General features: G+C 47.4%; 1 protein-coding gene across 3 annotated transcripts in view; it reads left to right on the top strand.

Moving 5' to 3' along the window:
* ARHGEF5 (Rho guanine nucleotide exchange factor 5) overlaps nt 1-8636 on the top strand; it is a 34959-nt gene that overhangs the window by 335 nt on the left and 25988 nt on the right. The window contains exon 1 of one of the 3 annotated variants that reach the window (XM_057385644.1): nt 697-806. The exons of the other annotated variants lie outside the window; for them this stretch is intronic. The gene's annotated coding sequence lies outside the window, so the exon portion shown is untranslated. Of the gene's footprint in view, nt 1-696; nt 807-8636 lie in introns of those variants that run through there. 3 annotated transcript variants of the gene reach the window in all.

The following is an 8636-nucleotide window of genomic DNA, read 5'->3' as shown; positions in this document are numbered from 1 at the left end:
GTGGCCGACCCACCATTTTAGGACCCGAGGGGGACGGGAGGAGGGATCTCCGGGGAAGGAGAGCGTCGCTCCTCCCGCGGCGGGCCCGGTGCGGATGCGCGGGGCGGGCGCCATCGGGGCGCGTAACCCGGCGGGGTCGCGGCCGCCGCGGGGGTGCTGCGGGAGCCCGGTGCGCCCCAAGGGGGCGGCGAAAGGGACTCCCGTTTCCCCGGCCCGGGGCATCCCCGGGGATCCGTATCCTTGGCTGGGGGCCGCATCCTTGACGGGGGCTCCGCGCCCCGACGGCAGCGCCCGTCCCGCCCGCCGTCCCCCGCTCCCCCGCCCGCTGCCGGCAGCCGGGAGGGCCCGGAGCGCAGGCCCGGTCCCAGGCTCGGCTGCCAAGCAGCAGCAGGAGCCTCTTCCCGCAGAAATGGTGCCTCCCACGCAGGAGCGAGATCCCACGGTGTTCGCCGGGTTTTCAGCTCCCGCCGGGAGCTGCGGCCCGGGAGTCGCGGGGGTGCTGCTCTTGAACTCCGGACACCTCCTTGTTTTCCTCCTTGCCTCGTGACTTTTATGGCCTGTCACAGAAGGAAGGCAGAGGAACGAAAGGCGAGATCCCTGCCTGCTGCTYGCTTCCTGCCTCCTTCCCGCAGCGCCGGCCACCGCAGCAGCTCCGATGGCAACCCCATCGCCCAAAACAACCAGCCAGGGGGGCATGCGGAGCTCCCACGGATGTCGCCTGACCCATCGTTCTCCCAGCGCCCATGTTTGTCCTTGCTTGATGCTTCGTTTATTCCCCGATATTGGCTAAGACTGCATCAAACCTGGTAGGAATTATGGGGTCCGAGAAGGAGATCTTAGCTCAGCTCATCAGTGTTGACTTGGTGCAGACTTTATCAGGGAGCTCCTGGATGTGGATGCCCATGTTGGCTTCTGGAGCTGGGTGCCTGTTCCCCCAGGACCAAAACTACATCTGTAATGCATTRATGGAAGTTTTGTGACTTGATTCTCTGGTGTTTTGGAGTTGCTCATAACCTAAATGACTTGGAGATGGTTTGGATAAGGGCAGAGTCCTTTTAAAGGGTTGCACTGGAGGGAGGTGGCTTGGTTTGGAGGAATAATGTATGGGTGACCCAGATTTCAGAACTGCACCTGAACTGGGTGAAGAGGCATCCACAAATCAGACTTGAAGTTGTAACAAGTCTGAATTCTTTGTTTTTTGTTAATGTTAGGAGCAGCTCAGCTGGCTTCTGTGCAGAACCTCGTTTTTCCAGCTGGTGATTGAGGGTGGCATTTGTCCCCTCCTGCCTGTATAGCAGCCTCATGGTCTGCATAAATCTCAGTGGCGTCCAGTCGCTCGTGACAGCAGGCAGCTGAGCTTGAGGTTGGTGCTTCTGCTGTCTGAAATAGTGGGRCACAAATACTTCCTCTGGGAATCTCTTGTGCATCCTGATAGGTTTTGATGGTAAGACTCTGTTCCTCAGGTGCGTTTTCTTTTTTTTTTTGTTTTTTAATTTCATCGTGCTAACTTTAGATGGATGTTCTTGTGCTTGCTGTGTTGAGTCTTACCCTTTTCTTATTCACTTATTTCAAGTGCTTTCTAGCAGGAAAGAGCCCAATTATGCTATAGTTTTTGATGTTTTTTTTCTTTTTTTTTTCTTCTTAACGTAATCTACTTTAGAGTCTTGTTTAAAGTGGGCTGTTTTATTTAATTAGTTTATATTCATATTACATTCACTCTCCATAGTTGTTCCAGACAAAATTGAAGAAACAGCCCRCAAGGGATTTCAAATTCTTAATTGGAATCACATTTTTTCCAAGGATGTTTGGTTCTAAGAGTTACTGTGCCTTCTGTCATCTGGTATCTTTCCAGTTGATGTTGTTTGCTTAGTTACTGTTTGGCTAAATTATCCACAGCTAGTTTATTTCAGTAGTCATGCCTGGGAAGTTTTGCAATTCCTTTCCGCTTTGCAGCTTCTCACTGAACTCCTGTTGAATCTTCTAATGAARTATTCAGAAGTCACTTCAGTGCAAATGCAGTTGTACTCTATTGTTTTGGCACTTGGGCTGTACAGAGAGGTTATTTCCCTCTTTCCTGAGGTGATCCCACACTTGATGTTCAGAATATCAGCCAATTGGGGACAGATACCTTCACCTGACCCCTGGCAGGTATTTACATTCCCACCTGGTTATCACTGCATTGAATCAAAAATTCTACTAGAAAAGTACCCGGTCTTGATTTCAGGATATCGAGTAATAGGCTGYACTGGTTCCCCAGGTAAATTATTCCAATGGCTGATTACCCTCGCTAATTTCCTATCTCCATCTGTCCAGCCTGGTTCCTAACCACAAAGTCTTGCTATGAGTTTTCATGCCAGATGATAGATCCTGTTGCTGCCAGGATGACACATTCCAGCTAAAAGATGGGCTGTTRTACTGCAAGCCTTTGGCTGTTAGCTGTGCTGAGCTCTTCCTTCTGGGAAGAGGCAGTCATGGAGCTGGAGTCCAGGGGATGGGTGTGATGTAGAGCAGCGATGGAGGGTGCCTGATGTGGTGTCTGTGCGCAGGCAGGGTTTCCCAGGAATTGTTAATTGAATAACTCGTGTCGCTTGGAGTTGGGCTTCCCTTGATGAGCAATCCAGTAAAACAGGCTGCTGCTGAAGAAAAGATCCAGTTCTCATCCAGTCCTGACTGCAAGCTGCTRCTGCTTTCCTGGGATCGGCTCTGGAGACCAAGTGGCCTCAAATCAGTCCAGTCGCTGCTCCAACTGAGTATTAACCTCCCTTCCCTGAACAAAAGAATACAGAAGTTGGATCAGCCTGCCTTGTGGCCAGAGAGACTGCTGCAAAATTATGGCATGGGTATGGACATTGGGCATGAGAAATGTGGTGAGGGACCACCTCTTCCTACAGCATGATTGGATGCCAGAGGGAATCACACRTTTAGTTCCTACATTTCTGTGCTTGGATAAACAGGCTGTGATTGCACAAATGTTCTCAGCTGGCACTGCTATTGAAAGAAGCCATCGTGCCTGCATGTTGTCATCCCTGCTGGTTCCCTGCTGTGGTTTGTTGTGAAACCACACATACACCTATACCACCAGAAGAGAAAGGGTAGAGCACAGAACTCCTWTTGGCAAGCTGAAGAGTTGGTGAAACCAAAAGCTGCCACAAGCACACCTTACCTTAAATCTTCATGGAAGGCAATGTATCTTTTCACCTTTCTTTTACAGGAGACGTGTGAGATTAGCTGCCCGGATTTACTCAGTGGTGCAGGTTAACTCTGTTGCATGGCTTGGGAGAACTGGGTTTAGCCAGAACTGAGTTTAGGTCAGCTGTTTTTMTGTCTGGTCAGGAAGTGTGTGTCGAGATTTGTTGTATGGGAAAGAGAATTTAACGTAAGAGAAGGAGGTCTGGGCCTTGGCTGTAACACACTGATRCCTATGAAGGGTTCAGTGGTGCAGAAAAGTTCCAGGCTAATGCATTCATGCATTCTAGATGTGAGTTCTTAGTGGTGCTCAGTGCTGAGCAAGGTGGGGTGCCCTTTTGGGAAAGCTTCATTAATCTTGTCTCTTCCATTAACAAGTGACTCCAGCTTTCTTGCCCTTYGAGTAGAATTCATTTGCTGAGACAAAATCCATTCTCCATCTATTGTTTTCAACACCATTCCTTCAAGTCCCATGCAGAACACTGCYGGGGATGAGGAACCAAGCCTGTGGTGGGGACTTGTTCTGACCTTGTGTTTTGGGAGCTGGATTAAAAGCAAGATGAAGTCAAAGAAGAAATTCCCATGATTTTACTACAAGTTCAGTTCAAGGTCAGAGGGAGGGCTATTGATGTTGATAGTGGGAAAAACTTGGAAGAGGGAAGGTGATTGTCATGACATGTGTACAAATGTACACAGATAAACAGACACAAAAATGTAAATGTGTACAAAATAGAGGGTGTTCTAATGCTAGGAGAGGTTGAGGAGCAGTGGCTCAAGAAGCTGCAATTGGATAGCACAGAAGAGGGGAACTGAGGTGGAGGAAATGTGAACCTGCTGCTGGGAGAATACATCATTAAAGCAGAGCTGGCCATAAATGACCTTCCTGAAAACATGTCCTATTTGCAGTGTCACAGAGAATTGTGTGATATCCAGACACCAAACCACCTGTTTCTGATCTCAAATTGAACACCCAGTTGCAGGCAGGGGCTCAGCATGTGAGGTCCACTGCCTGTCGTCTTGCTGATGTTCAGAGTGCATTTAGCACTGGGGTTCTTGCTGCTGAGCATACAAAGAAATTCCTAAATCTTTACCTGGGCCAGGCTGGGGTGGTGGCATGAGCTTGGTTATCCCCTCCATGGGCAGACCAGAGTTATGCACTGGTRAGCAGACCCAGCCTTGCACAGGGTGTGACTGGAGGAGGTGAGGGGAGGAACAGCCCCTGCTTCATCAACGAATCCAGCAGGAGAGTTTATGAATCCAAAATACACCCTGCTGGAGGGGAGGGGATTAGGATCCTGGTCATGTTAGGGCACGGTTTGTTCAGGTTGCAGAAGCCCAGGGATAATCAGGGGAYAGGAGTGTGGGTTACCAGCAGACCTGTAACTAGTTGGGTGGATGTGGTCCCAGTTCACATCTGCCACAAAGTGTCTGCCATGGCTACATTTGCATATTCACTTAATAATAGAGATAGAGCCGTGTTAAAACTAAAACAAAGGCCACTAGTGGGAGTGGAAGAAGATACCTTGCCTACGATCTTGCTGGGCAGCTGCAAAAACTCAGGATATGTAAGCTGTATGGTATGTGTGCTTTACACTYGCAAACATATACAGGTGTAATGATCAAAAATGCCTATAAATATTATTTGAATAGCTTAAATCTTACCTGGGCCCTTAAATCTTCTCTACAGATTGTGGTCTTGTGAGAGGGACTCGTAGAAACTTGGAAAGAGTACAGGGGAAGAGTACAGCTTTCACAGGGAAAGAAAGGATGCCATAGCAGTGCCTACCAAAGCGCCAATGCTGTAGCTGTGTCTTTAGTGGGTCTGGGCTCCAGGCAAAATCCTTGGATTAAGCCTGAGTTTAGATGCAGAAATTTTGCTGTAGATATTCCATAGTGCAGGCATCCAGGGGTAACTCTAGACCTATGAAACATAATCCAGCTGCAACCTTTGAGTCACTCTSCTTTCTGAGGTACTCCGAGATCACTGTCTGGTTTTACAGGTGAGGGCTGCTGGGCTGCTAGTGAAGTTGAGAAGGTGCAGTGTCTCTATTTCCATTATGTTGCTGGATTTCRGGGAGAAGGGATGTTCTGGGTGTGCTGCCAGCTCTGCAGGACATGAAGAGTGTCTCAGTGCACAGTATGTAGAACAGTGAGGATTCAGTCCTGATTGTTGGTATGGCAGATGGCTCGTAACTTTTGTCGTTTGTTCTCTTTTTCTGTGACTTGCTTTACATAKGAAGATATTTCAGGCTTGAGTCTGAGTGCAAGAGAGCTGATAGATCTTATGAGTGCTTTGAGAAAAATGCACTTTTCTTTCCTTTTGCTACCCCTGCCCACAGACTATAGAATAACTTGAGCTGGAAGGCACCCCCAAGGATCATTGAAGTCCAAGTCCTAGGCAAGGCTTTTTCTCTTGGAAAGGCATGTCCCAGATACAGGCAAGCAGAAGCTCAGGATAGGCAGTGGGGGTGGCACTGGCACACCCAACCCTGTCAAGACTCTATGCTGTGGCAAAAACTGGAGCAGAGAGAGGACGCTGTGGGTAGGCAGGCAAAGGGAAGTGGGACTGTCCCGCTATTTTTATGGCAATTGATGGGTTGTGGCATCTTTTCTTCTATGTGCAAGTGATTGAGGGAGATGGGTTTACCCCTTAAGTCACCCAGTAATTTCTTAATGACAACTGGTACTGCGTATGGGAAATACATGACTGCACTGTCACTCTCTTCTCATCCCTGAGCACAGCTGGGAAGAGAGAATATTCTGTCAGGGCMCATGGGGAAGGCTGAAAGAAAAGCTGTTTGTTTTGGTGTTATCTGGGAAGGCAGTCGTCCTCTGACACCCCTTCTACAGTTCACCTTGTCTTCCTGCCCCTGCACAATGTGTAAACTGAGCTGTTTCATTTTGGAGAGGTGTAGAGAGAGGAAGATGAGCAATTTGGAGGTATGCTGGAGCAATGAAATGTGCCTTATCCTGGAAGAGCAAGGCCAGGCATGCAAGTTATGTCATCGTACTGTGTGCTCCCTCACAAGGGAGGGTCAGTGCTGTGAAAAGCAGCTAAAAATTGTGTCTGTGTGTATAGAAAAATCATCACAGCTGAGTTGCCCAGTGGGTGTTACCAGATACACCACWGACATTTTTCTTTTGTTCCATACAGCGTAATTTTTCATCTGTCCTGCTGCTGAGTGTGTACTAACAGTGATATCAAAGACATGAAAATAAGCATATGAGTGTTAAAGGGGAAAGATGGATTGATTTGGACTCCAATAGTCCTAGCAAAAATACTTCAGAAGAGACCAGAACAAGAAAAGGCGAGGTGTGCTGCATTGTTGTGCAGTGAAAACTGGCGTGATCAGAAATCTCACATTCRGTAAGGCAGTGTGGAAGCAAATCTGCCCTGAAATGTATTATAATTATGTTTTACTAGAATGTTGCCTTTGAAAGCTGAATTTAAAAGGTGGCATTGTAAAAAGTTTTGTTGTGACTGCTAGAAAGAGTGAAAAAAGTGCACTTAAAGGTGAAAAATGTATTAGCTGATGTGGGAGACAAATACAGAAGTGTCAAGGAAAGCATGTGCAAAAGCATCAGTTTAATTTTAAACTACAGTTTGGACAAGAAATAGAGTTTTGTGTTCAGTGGGTGCAAGAAATATAAGATGCTGTATGCCCCAAGTTCATCAAATTGTTGGAACTGGAGAAAGGGTCTCACCTGAATGTGGACACAGCCAGAAATACAATTGTGAATACCTGATATGTGAGAGGTTATGGGAGCGGGGCTTTCACTGATGGGCAGTGAAGATCCCTCCAATACAAGTGTATACAATACAATACCAGAATGAGCCAAAATAGYTAATTTTGGCTATTACTATATTGTGTGAAAAATCTCTACTGTTTGTAGTAAACAACTTTACAGCACAAAAGGAAAATAGCTTAGTAATGCATTTTGTTACCATGAAGAACTTTGAGGCAAAAAGACGCAGAAGGAAAGAACAGCGTGAGCAGTTGATATATTTTTGTTGGGGAAGGGATTGCTTAAATAAGACTTTGCTTATGGTTGCAATCAGATATGGGGTTTATAACAGGGCTTTGCATATTCAGAACATTGAGCAGCCACTCCCTGCCTAATCCTCAGASTATGGCTGCAAGGTAGGAGGGGTTACTATTACCCCAGCTGCACAGATGACCCTCAGACAGGCAGAAACTGCTGCACACAGCTAGAATTAGGAACTGGAAATTCTGCTGGATGTGGGCACTATTCTTGATGCCTTAAAAAAAGTCTTGGTYGCCTTAAAAAAAGTCGTAACCAGCTACAATCTAAGTCTTCTGTAGATCCTTCTTTTAATGAATGACTGCAGCAGGGAACTGAAGGAATGAGTGCTCCTGGTATCCCAATGTATGTGTTCTCCTTCCAGCCTGGATTACGTTACTGAAAATAACAGCTATCCTTTATGGGCCCCACTGGCTTATCCCCATGGGCACCCATGTTTAACAGCTTGCAAGATACATCCATGAGGAGAGGCAAGATTTAGAACAGCCGGATGCATCTTTGTCACTTTTCTGTTAGGGCAAGAACAGGAGTAGCCAAAGGTTTGGAATGCTGGGGTGTTTCCCATGTTTGTATCAAAAGCAGCAGTGCTGGGCATAGCTGTAACTGCACCTTCTCTGGCACATGTAGAAGAGGTGAGGTGCTGGCTTCAGGAATAGGCAGCAAGCATKGGTGCTGAAAGCTGGGTTCCTCAACTGCATCAGTCTGGCAGAAGATCGATCAAATTTTCCACACAGGAAAGTGTTTGGAAAGAGGACTCCAAGAAGGAGAGCTCTGGCTCTTGCCTCCTTCTTGAGCACAGTCCACTGGCAGTCCCATCCCTTCCCCCTYCAGGCTCTTTGTTGCCCTTAGCTTTCCCAAACTACAGTGGTCACACCACACTCTGCTGTTACATCCATGATYTTTTTAAGCACACTTTGCTCTSTGCCAAGTCCGATGAACTCGTTCAKATGAGTTTGGACAGTGTCAGCAGTGCCCTGAGAGTTGCCTGTGAGGCTGAACTGGAGGAACTCCRCTGCATCTCATTGACCTTGGCAGAGATGGGACGTTTACGTGTTTATTTATGCCCCACTGATCAAAGCCTATTGCAGGTAATGGGAAAGCACAGGAGTTGAGTCTCTGATTTCATTTGCCTGGTGCCTCTAGCTTCCCAGGGGAAGTCTCTCATGGATGGGAAGGTATGCGCCAGTCCAATTACAATATACCRTGCATGCCTGCGTAGGCTGGGGGACGCGAGGACTTTGCATTCCTCAGCCAGAGCTGTCGTTTTGTGACCGTGTCATAAAAGAGGTGAAGGAAATTTTATMGGGTCAATTTTGCACTGTTACTCATGGCCACTGTTTATTTGCTTCATCCTCTCATTTCTCAGCAGCACACTGAAGTCAGGAGCTTGGGGTGAATTTGAGGCA

Source organism: Malurus melanocephalus, unplaced genomic scaffold (genome assembly GCF_030028575.1).
Source record: "Malurus melanocephalus ecotype Western Australia unplaced genomic scaffold, MMel_1.1 scaffold_16, whole genome shotgun sequence".
Taxonomy (NCBI): Eukaryota; Metazoa; Chordata; class Aves; order Passeriformes; family Maluridae; genus Malurus; species Malurus melanocephalus.
The sequence above is the reverse complement of the archived record's forward strand: the minus strand, read 5'-3'. Positions and strand labels throughout refer to the sequence as shown.